The 15998-nt window shown below is 44.3% G+C and overlaps 1 long non-coding RNA gene across 2 annotated transcripts in view; it reads right to left on the bottom strand.

The window, feature by feature from the left end:
- Positions 1-12470, bottom strand: part of LOC147603928 (uncharacterized) — a 42135-nt gene extending 29665 nt beyond the window's left edge. For both annotated transcript variants that reach the window (XR_015265502.1, XR_015265501.1), the window contains exon 1: positions 12293-12470. This is a non-coding gene — a long non-coding RNA (uncharacterized LOC147603928). The remainder of the gene's footprint in view (positions 1-12292) is intronic.
- Between the last annotated feature and the right edge of the window lie 3528 nt (positions 12471-15998).

Genomic DNA, 15998 nt, shown 5'->3' with positions numbered 1-15998 from the left:
AGAAGTCTAGTTTGTTGGCTAGAATGAGAAGCAAGGCTCTCCAGATGCGGCTGAAAACCTGGGTCCAATACTGGCACACTGGCTGTGGGCATGTATCCTCCTCTGGAAGTAACGCCTGATGAGCTCGGAGAAGAAAAGCCATATGCCAAGGGTGTAGAGAGTGAGTACGTAAAAATAGACTAGTCGTCTCCCAATGAAAGACCTCAAACAGGGCTCTCCAGTGAATGAGGAGTCCCATCCTCCGTGTGATCTAAATCTGATAAAGGAGAATCAATATCTAGTAAGAAAGGCTGATCCTCCGGAATCGTGGGTAGACGGTCCATGTTGTGTGCTCTCAAGGTCTTCAATCCTTTTGCTCACGATAGCTCTGATACCATGTGAGGGCAAAAGAGACCAAAGGACCGAATATATGAGAGATCAGAGCAAATCACACAGCATGCAATGGGGATGTATATATAAATGATGAAATCCAGTACAGGAGCTCTATGTGAGACTCCGAAGGAGCAGAGAGGGCTATTGTCCCAAAAACGCAGATAACAGTGCCGTAGTAAGCCTGATGTAAACGCTGATATATGCTTCATCTAGGGCTGATGTAAGCATTGAAGTACTCCTGATGTAGAAACGCTGAAGTCAGCCTGATGGTTTGCTGAAGACAAACACAGAAGTGTAACTGATGGTGAAAAACACTGAGATTAGTCTTGAAGTAGGCGATGACAGAAAACGCAAAACAGTCCTTTGATGTGGACCATGGAGAAACTCAGTAGACAGCCCTGATGTAGGCAATGAGTCCAGCAGAGGAAGTGGCAGGTTGCACCAATCGTAGGCGACCTTGCAGCAGCAGAGGAGGTAGCTCACACCTATCGTAGGCGGCCTGATGGTGCCTCAGAAGTTGGTGACCAGCAGAGGAGGTGCTCGCTGAATGAAGATGCGCTTGCTATATATAGGAAGGGAGGGTGCTGGTCGGCCAGCAGAGGCTGTGGCCAGCAAATAAAGGTAAAATAAAAATAACCAAAATAACCCTTTTTGGAAATACCCTTTTGGGTATGTTTTCACACAGCTTGTGGCGCTCAGAGGAGGAGAGGAGCAGCGGAAACCAAAAAAAAAACGTAGAAAACCCTTAATAGCTACCTCTTATTTCAAAGTACACAAGTGATGATGGCACCTAAGGGGGATGGAACTCCATCTCGACTAGAGAGAGAGAGAGAGAGAGAGAGAGAGAGAGCTGTATTAACGTCTACTAGAGGCCGAACTTGACCTATGAGACAAATCAATGTACAACTGTCAATGTCTTCTGGATGTCCAGAAAAAAAAGGACAAAATGAACATGAAATAAACTATGAAAGTACTGAGCTAGTGGGGGGGGTGTGATGGATGGAGCACTACTGCTAGAGGCTTAGTATGCAACCTATAAGCGCAGGGTATACAAGAATGCAATGCAGATCTGTCTAGCTCCAACTAGTACCAAAGAAAGAAAGAAAGAAAGATATATTAAGCGTCTACTAAAGACCCAATGGGCCTATGAGACCAAAGTGGTACAATAATGTCCATGGCATATCTCATCATAGAATGGAAAATAAAACAGAATAAAAACATAAATATAGCTATCTCACTGGGATGATACAAAACTGTCCATGGAAACTCATCATGGAATACTAAGAACATAAAAACACGGGAGCAACATTAGCTCCGAGTAGATGGTATACCACACTCCAAAATGTCAAGCATGGGGTTGACGAGTATGGCCGAGAGGTCTCCCTCAGCTATGTCACGTGGAAAGGTAGCTCGATGGTAGTGGAGCATGTCCTGGATCCGGAGCTGATGAGGTGATCATGACCGACGGGGGGGTCGAGGGCGTCGGGCACGCTGGAGTGCAGAGGCTCGGTCCGAGGTAACTCCTCTCGGGCGAGGTAGGTCCAAAGCAGCTCGTGGAGGGTCCACAAGATCCACTATGTCGATTTCCTCCACCACCTTGGTCCGAAAGAAATTGGTGATGGTTGGCTGCCGAGGGAGGGGGCGGGGTGGCTGGGGCTTGGGTCTCAAGGTGTCCCTGTGTCTGCGGAGCTCAAGCAGGGAGAGGCCCAAGCAACGTTGGTCCTGGAAGTCAATGATCCTGGAGAGTGGACCGAATCCCTCATGAAATAGACGGTGAAACCTCCCGCGGATCTCATAGTATACTAGGCAACGACATATGTAATGCTCCTCCGTCTCAACCTTTGTGTGGCATAGTCGGCAGACCTCTCCTCTCTGGGTGTCCGTACGAGCTTCCCGGCTCTGAAGATGCGCTCAGCTCTACCTGTCTCCACTCTGAGGCGGCGGGAAGAAACCCGTACCTGGCCAATCGCAATCCGCATGGCATGGGACATGGGAACACTCAAGTAGCCCGGCTGCTGGATGAATCCATCCTCAGTGATTGTGAGGAAGTGGTCTCTATAAAAGTGCATCTTCGTGGGGAGCTCCGGGGGTGTGATCCATGTGCAATGTGTGTAGAGGCTTAGAAGATCTGACCGGATAACCTGGTTGGTATCCTCGTGAGACAGCCGGAAAAAAGGGGAGTCCAAACTGTACTGAAGGGGGGGTAGGCGGTCCATGCAGAGCCCGTATACCGAGAACCAAGTGGAAACCAGTGCATACCATACTCCAGAGTGCCCCTCAAGTGCTAGCTGTTTGGAGGACTCCAGGGCAAGCCTCGGGTACCTATGGGGATCCATGTGACTGATGCGATGAAGGTACGTGACGGTCTGGAAGAGTGCCTCCACTACCATCAAGGCTGGAGTAAGCTCTGCCTAGATAATTTGGTGTGGGACTGATGGTTTGCTGCGGATCATACGGGAGAACATCATGACCTGGGGCCTCTCAACTCGCTGCCAATCCTCATCGGATAAATCTGGCCCCCAGAAAGCTACTCCATACATCGAGGCTGGTGTGACGAGGGTGTCAAAAAGCCAGCCCTTCGTCCTGGGCTCCTGGAAATGTGCCTGGAAGCACTACCGCTCAAGTAAGCTCAAGGCTACATATCCCCGCATCACTCTGGCATGTGCTGCGGGAAGCATGGTAATAATGCGAGAGAGAGAGAGAGAGAGAAATGAAATGAAATGATATATTAACGTCCTCAAAAGGCCAAAATGACCTATGAGACCAAAAAGGTTACAACAATTGGTGGATTTGATACAATGTCTATGTAAGAAAAGCTAAAACAACTAAACAACTAACTGAAACTAAAACAATAACTATGAGGAAAAGTAAGGTACTAGGAGCTCCTAATGGATAACATCTGGGGAGGAAAACTCCAGCAACAAAGGTAAGCATCATATACATCACTATCCAAAGATGTCTCTCATCGGTCAATGGCGGATATCCTCAATGTCCTCCATGGTGAGTACTCTAACTGGACGTCTCCCATGCCGTGCTAGTATGGTCCTGATCCTCTGTTGTAGTCTCCGTCCGTGTCGAGATGGGCCTCTCATCTTGGGGCGCCTGGACCGCCCCAGCTCTATAGCCCGATCAATCAGTGTACCTCTAGTGCGGCTATACTATGGGGCTAGCTGCAATGCCGACTGCTCAATCTCTGGTCGAAAGAAGTCTGTAATCTGCCTCTGTAGGTGTCTCTCCCTCTCTGATCCCCTCCCACTCAAGAGACCCTCTCTATGTCTATGCAGCTCCAACAAGTATAATCCGAGGCATCTCTGATCTTGGTATCTCATGACTCTGGAAAGTGGTCTGAAATCCTCTTTGAACAGGCAGTGAAAACGGCCTCGTATCTCATAATATACTGGACAGTGACATATGTAATGTAACTCTGTCTCTGGCTCCATCTGGCACAACTGACAAATCCTGGCCTCAGCTGGTACTCCTCTGAATCTGCCAGTCTCAATCTCTAGCTGGTGTGAGGATGTGCGCATCTGACCAATAGCACACCGTACCCCATGAGAAAGATGAGTATCCATGTAGCTGGGTCTAATCACAAACCCATCCTCCGTGAGCTGGAGAAGATGATCTCTATAGAAAGCCATCTTCATACCAAGCTCGTGTGTCGGCTGTATCCATGTCCTCCTAGTGTCCAGCTGAGTCAAGTCCTGCCTGATAAGTCTAGTAATCTCTGCCCGTGTGAGAGAGGGAGGGTGCATCCAGGGAGTACTGAAATGGAGGTAGCCTGTCCATACTAAAGCCATGCAGTTGGAACCAAGCTGTCATCTGTGCATACCAACATGATCCGTCTCCCTGTGATGCCAACTGTCGTGAAGACTCCAGGACTAAGCGAGCATATCTGTCTCTAGGGAGAGCCCAAGTGCTATGTATAAAGGAGACTGATCAAGTGAGTGCCTCTACTACCAATGGGGGGGCAGCCATCTCTGCACGGATAATATCATATGGTACGGAGGCCTTGGCCCTAATCATCCGGGAAATCATAGAAACCAAGGGCCTCTCCATACATCTCCATCCATCAGTGCTACCAGCTCGGCTGTGGTGATCCACTGAGGGTCCCCATATCTCCACTCCATACAGCATGGCTGAAGTGACCAAAGTGTCAAAGAGCCAGAGCTTTGTTTGAGGTTCCTGAAACTGAACCTGCGAATACATCCTCTCTAGTCTCCCCAATGCTGCATAAGCTCTGGTCAATTTGGTCTCCGCTGCTCTCCTCAAGGAAAATAGTGGGCCACTAAAAACCACGCCAAGGTAAGTATATGCATCTGTATACTCCACTGTCTCCTGACCATATGTAAAGGTGGGTGCTGATCTCCTAACCCACTGTGCTGTGGTGTTAAACACCATCACCTTGGTTTTACCAAGGTTAACAGACAATCCACTGTCCTGTGCAAACGTGTGCAATGCATCAAATGACGCTGCATCCCCTCTGGAGAATCTGAGATCAGCACAATATCATCAGCATACAATAACAGCGGAATCCATATCCCTGCTAGCTGTGCTCCTCTGTCACCCTCCCGCTCTACATAGTCCGAAACCTCATCCACATACATCCCAAATAAGGTGGGAGAAAGGGGGCAGCCCTGCTTCACCCCAATAGTGGAGTGAACCATCTCAGATATACCCCGAGTAGTACGTACCTGCCCCACAACTATCCTGTATAAAGCCATGATTCCCCAAATCAGCTCTGTGGGCACTCCCATCTCTTGTAGTCTCCGCATCAGTCTGGCTCTCGGTACTGTGTCAAAAGCCTTGCGGAAATCCACAAAGCAACAATAAATCCTCTTGCCATATAATCTGCCCTCCTCAATAATAGCTCTAAGTGTCAAGATATGGTCAAGAGTGGAGAAACCTCTCCTGAAACACACGTATGCCCTCTACTCAACTCCTGCTCAAGAATAGATACATATAACCTAGCCAATGTGTGACCAATCATGATGGTACGATAATTCCCAAGAAGCATGGGATCCCCTGACTTGAAGATAGGGACAATCGTGGACATATTCCAAGTCTTAGGAAAACCCTCACACATGGCTCGGTTAAACATCATAGCAATAAGCTTTGCAAGCATATCTCTGGCATGAATAAAGTGCTCTGCTACCAAACCATCATGATCATATGCTATCCCAGTGCTCATCCTGTCAATAGCTTTCCTTACCATCTCAGCAGTAAAGAAAGCACATGTCTCTAGGCATGGCTCCGATGGGTCTGGCAAGGGCGGCTGTCCTGGTGCTGTGTACAGGGATGCTGCATACTCACCCCAAATCTCTGTGGAGGTAATGGCTGGTGATGGTGAATGCTCATGGAATAGTCTCCATGCCTCGCCTAAGTCCTGACTGATAAATAATTGATACAAATCCCTCTCTAACTGAGCAAGACAAGCCCTCTTCTTCCATCGCACTAGGCGCCGGAAGGTAATCCGTGACTGTCTGTGAGTGGTAACACCCATGAGCACCTCTCTCTGTAATCTGATCCTCATCTCTCTGCACTCCTCATCATACCAGCTGTTCTGGGACATGTTCCCAAATCGTCTCCGTGTAGGCTGACTATGGGGATATGCCTCTGATGCTGCAGCATGAAGCGTCTCTATCAATATCTGAGTGAGATCATCTAATGGCCGTCCCGGCTCCTCGGCACATAAGCGTCTGTATATCTCATCCATGTACACGGTGTCAGTCTCCCTCGTAAAGGTATAACAAGTGTGTGTGGAGACCTGTCCCAATGGAGCTGTGCTGAACTGAAATGTGAGAGTGAAGGACAAGATAGCATGATCCACTGCTACTCCAACCGGCCTAGTGCCTACCATAAAATCTTGAAAAGAGGGAATGAGACTGGGCTGAGCCATAACATAGTCTATACTATAACCGTGCCGATGTGGAAAGCTAGTGAAACCGCCCGCTGTCGGGAATCTCTGTAGGCCATTCAGGATGGCCAATCCATGTGCAGTCCCCATGTCTATCAAATACCGCCCATACACAGTATGTTCCTCATCCTGTGAGAGTGTAGATAGGCCCATATCCCTAGCATCAAGCTCCCTCAACATCTCCTCTGAGGTATCATAAAATACTATCTGGTTATGGGCGGTCCTGGCATTGAAGTCCCCCAAGAGAATGATGTCACCATCCCTGGAGAACTCCCAAATGTCATCATCCAAAATAGAAACGGGAGACTGCCCGCTAGGTGATGCATACACTGATGTACTAGGAGCAAAATAGCATATAGCAATGTAGAGATATCTGCCCGTCTCTGCCCTCAATCTAACCCACATGTACCTAGCCTGCTCATCTCTGCGGACTATATGTATCAATGGCTGCAGCTCCTCTCTAAACAATACTGCCACTCCTCCTGAGCCCCGTCCTCTATGCTCTGAACGAGTCTCCTGTCTACAAGCTGTCTCCCATCGGTATCCACTAACATGTGGCATGGTCTGTCCAGGAGCCTGATGCGTCTCACAGTAGAGAGAGAGAATGAATGTAATAATGCTCTAGAGAGATAATATTGCACAACTCAAAATGATGTAACATATTACTTCAGATCAAGTACATGCTTTTGTAGGTTTTGAACCTTATCTTTTGACCCTTACAAATCACACTCACATATGGGGACATGACACATAGCATACACTTATCTTATCCAGATATAAGGGTGTTCACACACACACACACAAACACATATGAACAAGGTCACACACACACGACGGACACACACATACATAGCCCTTACGGGAGCAGTTCACACACGAACACAAGCGGGTACACAAACATGGATACATACAAAAGATGGACACACATGCGAGCTCTGAAATATCCAACAATCACTTGATAGATAGTGAAGCTATCCTTACTCATTTTCAAATTTGTGTTATTACAACTAGTGAAAAGCCGATGGAATGCTCCAAGCCAAATTGATTCCAAACTAATAGTAGTATGTCAGCTTTCTCAAATCTTCATTGATGTGCTATAGGTGCAAATATTAATAGTAACGCCCTTGCAAGCGTAAATATTCCATTGCTAATGGTATCTCTTAAAGATACTTCTCACATCCTTAAGATATCCCAAGTGGTGAATATGAAAGTATTTCCATGGACTTTATTGTGGGATTATCTCGATCCAATAGAGGACATGATGCTATTTGGGTAGTTGTTGATCGATTGACCAAGATGGCTAGATTTTTACTGACTAAGTTGACCATAAAAACCCTTGAATTGGTGCATCAATATGTTAAGAGTAGCATGCCTTGTTTTTGTGTGCTTCTTGTGCTGAGCATTGGGGATGCCTGGAACTACTTGCTACAAGACCGTGTGAGTGCCCTTGATTGTTAATGCACAATTCAAACATTTAAAATCTTATTTGCGCACACCACAAAAACAACAATTACTCAATAAAGAATCACACCTTTGGTTTTCCACGAGTGGCATTTTGCAAGGGTATTAAGTGATGTTAGAATTCAGCCCAAAAGCTTGCTTTCAGGACTTAGATAAATTTTCACGCATTGTGTGATCACACTCATTAATAAATGAGTCTTTGGCCCATGTGGGGTGCCCAAGCATCAATTAGGCAAGTGTGGGCACCATGGTGAGCTACCCTACACTTGGTAGGCCTTTCCATGCCTCATTGCCTTGCCACCTACTCCACCTTGGACTAGACGCCCCCTTCAGTTGTAACTTGTACCTTCTCTACCTACTCCTCTATTGTGTACGACAAAAACCCGCCTGTTGTACGGTAACCAATGTTGTACAACTGCTATACAACCACCTATACGGCCGCCAACTGCAGCTGTTGCCCGATGACTGTACGACCTGATCCACATGTTGTACAACCTACTCCCTCTGTTGTACCAGTTGCTCCTACCCCTTGTAGCTTCATTGGCTAGAGAGCTTTTATGCTTGGAGGCAATGGAGAGTGTATCTACATGCTACTATTGGTGCTTGAAGGTGACTGACCGAGGATCGTTATCCGTGGGTGCAACCCTACCTTGTGAGACTAGGCTTGGCCTGCAAGATCCACGTAGCCTACATGAGAACGGGCCCCTACCTATAAGATCCACACAAGCTCAATGTGAAGCTGGAAACTCCCCTTGCCTTGGGCTTGGTCGGTGATCTCCTCTTGATTAGTGGCTTAGGCAGTGGGCTCTTTCCCCTTGCTTAGTGGCTTGGGCCTAGAGCACTTGATTTCTTGGATTTCATATTGTATTTGGAAATCTAGAGCTAGGCTCTTTCACCTTGCACCCAATTTCTCTATTGGAATAAAGTATTTCTTAGAGGGAGTTGGATCGTTCCGGCCCTAGTGCGTTGTACTCTATTCATTTGTGTTGAATGAATTGGTTAAAAAAGTTATCTTAATCTGCCACATTATAGGTCATACCATCTCCTTTTCACCTTGCACCCAATTTCTCTATTGGAATAAAGTATTTCTTAGAGGGAGCTAGATCATTCCGGTCCTAGTGCGTTGTACTCTATTCATTTGTGTTGAATGAATTGGTTAAAAAAGTTATCTTAATCTGCCACATTATAGGTCATACCATCTCCTTTTCATATGATGGTGTACATTTTTGTCTCAAAGGTTATTTTGTGGATAAACCCTTGAATTCAATAGAACTTAATAACATGATTTCCTTTTTGGATCATAGCAGCTATAAAACGCGTTTTTTATAAAAAATACTCGACGGAACGTTTTTTTGGATAAAAAACGTCCTTTTGAAAAAAAACGTGAGGTTTTTTTTTTAATTAAAAAATTTGCCAAGCTAACGTTTAACATTATGCCTGGGCTTTTTTGGGATCCGCGTGCGCTCTGTTGCTTCCTGAACCTGCACGCCCAAGTTCCAACCTCACGGTACGGTACGGTACTCTCTCTCTCTCTCTCTCTCTCTCTCTCTCTCTCTCTCACATCTCTGCTCGTTCGCCCCTGCTCGCCGCTCCCCCTCTCTCCCTTCGTTCGCCTCCAGTCGACCCCCTTTGCCCACCCACACTTGCTCAAGCCCCCAAGGCAGCAACATAACTCTCTCTCTCTCTCTCTCTCTCTCTCTCTCTCTCTCTCTCTCGATTGAAGATTCTCTCTGTCTTGAGTCTTGACTCTTACATTCTCTCTCTCTCTCTCTCTCTCTCTCTCTCTCTCTCTCTCTCTCTCTCTCTCTCGTTTTAAACGTTCATAAGTTCATAATTTATAACTCCAGTCTTGAGTCTTAAAGTTCAACACTTCAAGTTTCAACTTTAAACATGTATGTGGCATGTCTCGACCAAATGTAATTAAACTAGTGTTTTTTATTTTTTTAAAATGGCGTTTTTTATTTTGGCCCCGCGAAAAAGACGTATAATACGCGTATTATACTTTGCCGTATTATACGTCCCGTCCCGTACCTGGCTGCTATGTTTTGGATTATGAAGGATGCGGTATACCAAATGTGTTCTTGAGCCCCTTCCATCTTATGTGCATTTCTTTGCATTCAATAGAGTTAGATCCATGGGAGAAACACATACTAGATAACCTCGAAGCTGATTACTCCAATGTTTTTCCCGTTGAATTGCCACATGGTTTACCTCCCTGTAGGACGATGGATCGTAGGATTGAGCTGATTACAAGCGCTCAGCTTGTGAGCATTGCTATGTACACAATGAGTAGCTAAAAGAGGAGGAGATTGCCAAACAATTGTTAAAATATCTTTGGATGGGTCAGATTCACAAGAGAATCTCCTTGGAAACACCCGTGCTTTTGAGGCACAAGAAGGATGGGAGTTCAAGGATGTGTGTGAACTATAAAAAGTTGAATGTAGTTCCTATAAAGAATAGATACCCCCTTCCCAAGGGGGATGATTTCATTGACAGATTGCAAGGCATAGTCTATTTTATGAAGATTGACTTAACATACTGTTTACCACCACGTACGGATTGCCAAGGAAGATGTCTTTACGACAACCTTCCGTACACAATATTGAAATTATAGTTTCTCGTGTTAGCTTTTGGCACCCGAGTACTCCAACCACGTTCCAAACACCAAATGATGAATGATCTCTTTGGGTTAACTTATTGTGGTATTCTTAGATGATATTTTGGTCTATAGCCGCTCTCTTGAGAAGCATGAGCAAGACCTCCGATTCATCTTGGATATTTTGAGGCATGAGAAGCTATATGCAAAAATCTCAGTGTGAGTTTTTCTAGAAATAACCGATTTACTAGGGGCATTGGATTTCCAGGTAAGTATGAGCATTGAAGATGGGCAGATACAAAAGGTGTTAGATTAGCCGGTTCCTCGCACAATTAAGCAACTTCGTTCTTTTTTGGGGTTCAATGTCTCTCTTCTAAAGCCAATGCAATACTATTCTAAGCTAACCTTGCCATTGATAAATCTCCTCAAAGAACGTGGACGAAAGTCCAAAGTCCTATTGAATGGAATGAAAAGCCGGATGAGGCTTTTAGAAACCCTACGGTGAAGGTGAAGGATTCACCTTGCTTAGCCCTATTGGACCCCCTAGCAAACCATTCAAGGTTGAGACTTATGCCAATGATTATGCAATAGGAGTAGCTTCGTTCTAGGAGGATAGACCTATAGCTTTTGAGAGCAAGAAGCTCAACGAAGCACATATGCTAACCATAGGGTTAGCCAACCTACTCTCTCTCTCTCTCTCTCTCTCTCTCTCTCTCTCAAACACACACACACACACACACACACACAGTGTCTTTCACTCTCTCAAACACACACACTCTCTCTCATCTAGCTTGGGAACATCCCAAATCTCAAGCATTGTCACCAAGCAAGCTGCCTCCGAGGTACTCAAGGCTTGAATGCAAAATCTTAAAAATTTCTCTAAGAATTCACTAGTGAGTCCGCTTGCTCATCGCAACACTTAACGTTACGGACAGAATGTCAATCAATAATTCCTACTGAGAATTCCATGGCTTCCCGAATTCCTAGCTGGAATTTACTCCATACAATTCAATATGTACACCAAATCATCTTCAATTCTCTTAAGTCGACGACAGAGGACCAATGTGGTGTTGAAATTTCAAGGCCTATCAATCATACTTGGGTTATGATATATCTAGTTATGATAACAACTCATGAACCTTGAACCAAAATGGCTCTGATATGTGGAACAAACTAGACCATTATATAAAGAATAACTAACAACTATGGATGGCCCATGACTTGTCATTAGATCAGTTGCAATAGGTGCTATCATAGTATCATGCAAAGCCTCCCACTGTCCGATGGAGGTCTCATGTGAATCCATGGCCTCAACATAGCAGAGCCAGTGTAGTTGGTTGACAAAGCAAATAGTTGAGAAAACCAACATTGCATCAACATTCAGCTTACAAGAAACATGCCAAATAAAGTCAATAAGTTGATGTAAATCCTCATCCATCTAAACTGGTTTTTTTTTATAAAATACATCCAAACAGTTATTTTGCTTCTTTGAGGGACAGATGCCCCCAAATGCGGATGAGGCAAGCACTCCAAATGGGTACTTTTTTAAGTCCTTTGTTCCAATGGGAAACCACTACAAATTGGTACTTTTTAAGTCTACAAATTGCCTTTGTACCAATGTGGTAAAGGAAAGGTTTGAAGCCAAAATGCTTGATGCCTTAATCCTAAGGGCAAAGGAAAGTAAAAATGAGCATTCTTTTCTCAAAGACTTAAAATCTTACTCCCTCTATAAGAGCCTTTTAGAGGGTATGAGAAATCCACCACCAACCCATCCTCTCTTGCTTGGATAAGAGCCTAGTGTGTAAACTTAATTGTAGAGGGTCTGAGAAAGCAACCAACAACCCATTTGGAAATGGGCTCCAGATCTGTATGACTCTCATTAAACTACACATAGAGTTGCAGATTTAAGAGGGTTCAGAAATACTCAGACTAGATTTGCATTTGCTTACCTGTTGAATATGCGCCGTCGGCAGGTTGCAAAAAGAGAGCCCATGTTGCAACTCCTAGGTATGGCAATTTAGATCCCAATCTGGTTAGCATTTTTCAGCACCGATCCAAGCTTGCAAGCGAAAGAGAAGACCAGAAGGGCAAGTCTTCCTTTCCGCAAATGAAGTCTCGGAGAGAGTGAAAAACGTCCCTTAATTTTCAGTTTATTCAGGTCTACAATTTTTAATACCTTACAAAATAATATAAAATAAATTAGATGTTAATCACACGTGACCATAATGTATTATTATAATGATGAGAATATATCTCGTGACCCCAAACTCCTTAATTATTGTACTAAGATACATCAAGAATTAGTACTTATGTGAATACAATAATATATTAATTTTGTTTGAAAAATATAATTTATCCTTATTTTATATTGATTGCTGAATTCATACCTATATCTATATTATAACACATTATTATATACTAGCCTACTAGATTTTCTACAATAATATGGTATTTAATGTATTTCAAAACCTAAGATTTCTTTTTTTTTTCGTAATGGGTAATATACATTAATTACGAAAAAACAACATACAGAAGGTCACATGACCACTAAGAAACATGTGCAAAATCAAGCCGCATGGCCATCAAACAAGAATGTGCAACTCGGAGTGGCAAGGATGTCATGTGTATAGTTGTAGACCAAGGATTAGCCTGCTCCCTAGTAAGACATCCAGCAAACACCAAGGAAAAGAGCTATCAACAAGAGCAAGCCTCTCAAGCTCTTTGTCAAGGAGGCAATAGCACTATACGCATAGCTACACACCATCAGCATGCTCCCTAGTGAGATGACCGGCCGACACCAAAGATGAAATTTCCCATAAATGTAGCCCTCACAGAGGGCCTACATGGCCATGAACTCCATGCTGAGCATCAAAGAGGAAAGCATTCCTCATCGTCCAGTTATGCCATAAACCCTAGAATCTCATGAAATTAAAGAGCATGTCGAAGTGTTGAGGATGGTGGTCGTGTTGCTGCTCAAAAACCCACTGACGTGGAGTTAGTGTATCAAATGTCATGGATCTCCAAATAGCTGAAAGATATGTCTAAATATGTCTGGCCAACCACCACTGGACACACGAGGAACCTATGGGCAACTATTCTCCGGGGAGGTAGTGCAGAAGAAGCATGTACGATCAGAGATGTGTCTTTTAAAGAGCATCCGCTAATGGCAGCCCACCAATCATCACCCACTAGATAAAGACCTTGGCTTTGAAGGGAAGGGCTGAGTGTCCTCCCCGAAACACTGTTGTTTGCCACCAAGAAGCTATTTTTCATAAATGCCATGTTTTATTTGCATGCTGATGCATCCACGATTTCTTTTTGATCTACATGTGATAAACATCATTTGTGGAAGCATGCAAAAGAGTCGCACGTCCCAATAATGCCCAATCCTCCCATGGATTGATCAAAAGGAAATCAACCTTTTTTTTGAGGCAAGCATAATGTCAGACAAACACACCCTCAACACACCATACCCAATCTGGCCATGTGAGCACACGCGATGTAGCCAGAATCCTACTTGTCAGACCATGTGAGCACACGCGATGTAGCCAGAATCTGTGTCTCAAAGGAATTAGCTTAGCGGCGGGAGTTCGGAGGTTTCCAAGTTGCCATCTGCAATACCTCCTGCCACGAAGCTACAAGGTGGTGAAGTATGGGCAAAGACCTAATTTTAATATGTTGATCCGCATTAACCACATGCCACCTTGAAGCTTGAATATGGGTATTACCATTATGTATGGCCGTATCCTCTATAAGGAATGTTACAATATCAATCCATGGCTACTGCCCAAAACAAGCGCATATATCCTCGAGAAGAGACCATCTTCTTGCTACCATATGCATTCGCACATCCAGTATAGCTGCACCACCCATTCTCTTTGGCATACAAATGTGTACCCAAGAAACCCAATGGCAAGCGAGCTTGTGAAATATTCTTTTTCCAAAGCATGAAATGAATAGGCTGCACAAGTGCAGTCAATGTTTTGTTGGTCGATGGCAGCAAAGGTAGGAAGTAAGACACCATCAGAAGCATTATTGCTTGCATAGCTTTGAGTTTAGCATGGCAAGGCCAAGCCTCGGATTTCCAATAAATAAACTTATCTGCAATTTTGCCTGAAATCCAATGAATGAGCCGCTTTTGGGTGACATCAACCCCAATTGGATACCCCAAATGTCGGGTGACGGTCCCACGTGACACAATCTCCCCCTGCCAACCAAGATCATAGATATCCCTCTTTGTGCACGAAATGAGGGTTGATTTGTGCGCATTAATACACAAACCCGAGGCTATAGCAAACAAAGACCAAGCATCCATCGCCTTATGCACGTTATGCTTATCAGCCTTAAGAAACGTAAAGGAATCATTAGCAAGTGCCTGCCCAACAAATTGATGTCCAGAAGGCAACAAAAGCCCAAAGAGCTCTCCATTAGTTGCCAAATGCGAGAGCATATTTAACATTGGATGTCTAGAGCAAATAATAGAGGGCTCAATGGGCATCCTTGTCTGATTAGTCGGGTGAGAGCTATCGGATTCGTTGCCTTGCCATTGATCATAACTCGGGATTTGCTTGAGAGCTTCATGGCATGCTAATTCTACATGCGATTTTAGCATTAAAACACCAAGAGAATTTTTGAAAGACGAGTGCCTTAGTTGTAGCTAAGTTTTACTTTAGAGAGAACTTTATACACAGAGAAGAGAAGCATTAGGGATGGTCTACTCCATCAAGAAGTTCAGGCACTACCTTTTGGGCTAGGTAATCCGTTTGAATTTCATGTGGAAGAGAAGCATTGGGGATGGTCTACTCCATCAAGAAGTTTAGGCACTACCTTTTGGATCACAAGGCACTGTTGTACACCTGTGAACAAGCCAAATCTAGTAGGTAAATTGGCAAGGTGGATGTTGTGAGGAATTCACCTTCATCGCATACGCAAGGGAAGGAACATGATGTTATCATAGGAATTCACCTTCATGTGTGAGCGAAGGAACATGTGATTCACCTTCCTATCTAGACTGGGGTCTAGTGAAGACCTTATGGGAGTAGAAGATGATTTCCCAGACGCTCATCTATTCTTGGTAGATCAAGACAAGAGCAATTGGTATGATGAAATGTTGCAACTCATGTTGACGTGAGTTTCTACCTATGTTGCTACTAGGAGTTTGTGAGTTAGGGAGTTGTTGGTGGATTATGCATTTAGAAGACTCACTCTCACTTGCCATTTACGTGAGCAGACCTGATTGCCATTAGATATTCCATTGGGAGGCCACAAAGGGTGAGATGATTAACTTAGATATGTATTCATATATTTTTGTACTTAGATAATTGTACTTAGATGATTGTACTCCATTTCATGCCCGCACAAAGTATATTGAGGTTCACGATTATTATGTCAGGAAAAGGCTCCATGCAGGAGTTTCCCTGTGAGACTAGACACAGGTTTTTTTCCCCGTGTGAACACACTTATGTGTGTTGGGCACTTTTCCCTAGGCCACTTTATGTACTCACATTGTACTTTCATATCATTATTGAGTACATCTTTTCCGGCACTCTTGAGCTTCACAAGTTCTGTACTCCTTTATTTTAAACTTACATGATTGTCTCCAAATGATTGCACTCAACCTTAATTTTGTCAATCCTTGATTTTCTCTCTATAAGG

This window comes from Cibotium barometz, chromosome 63, assembly GCF_041138505.1.
Source record: "Cibotium barometz isolate CiBa-2024 chromosome 63, ASM4113850v1, whole genome shotgun sequence".
NCBI lineage: Eukaryota > Viridiplantae > Streptophyta > Polypodiopsida > Cyatheales > Cibotiaceae > Cibotium > Cibotium barometz.
Note: the sequence above shows the minus strand (reverse complement) of the source record. Positions and strands in the feature narration are given on the sequence as shown.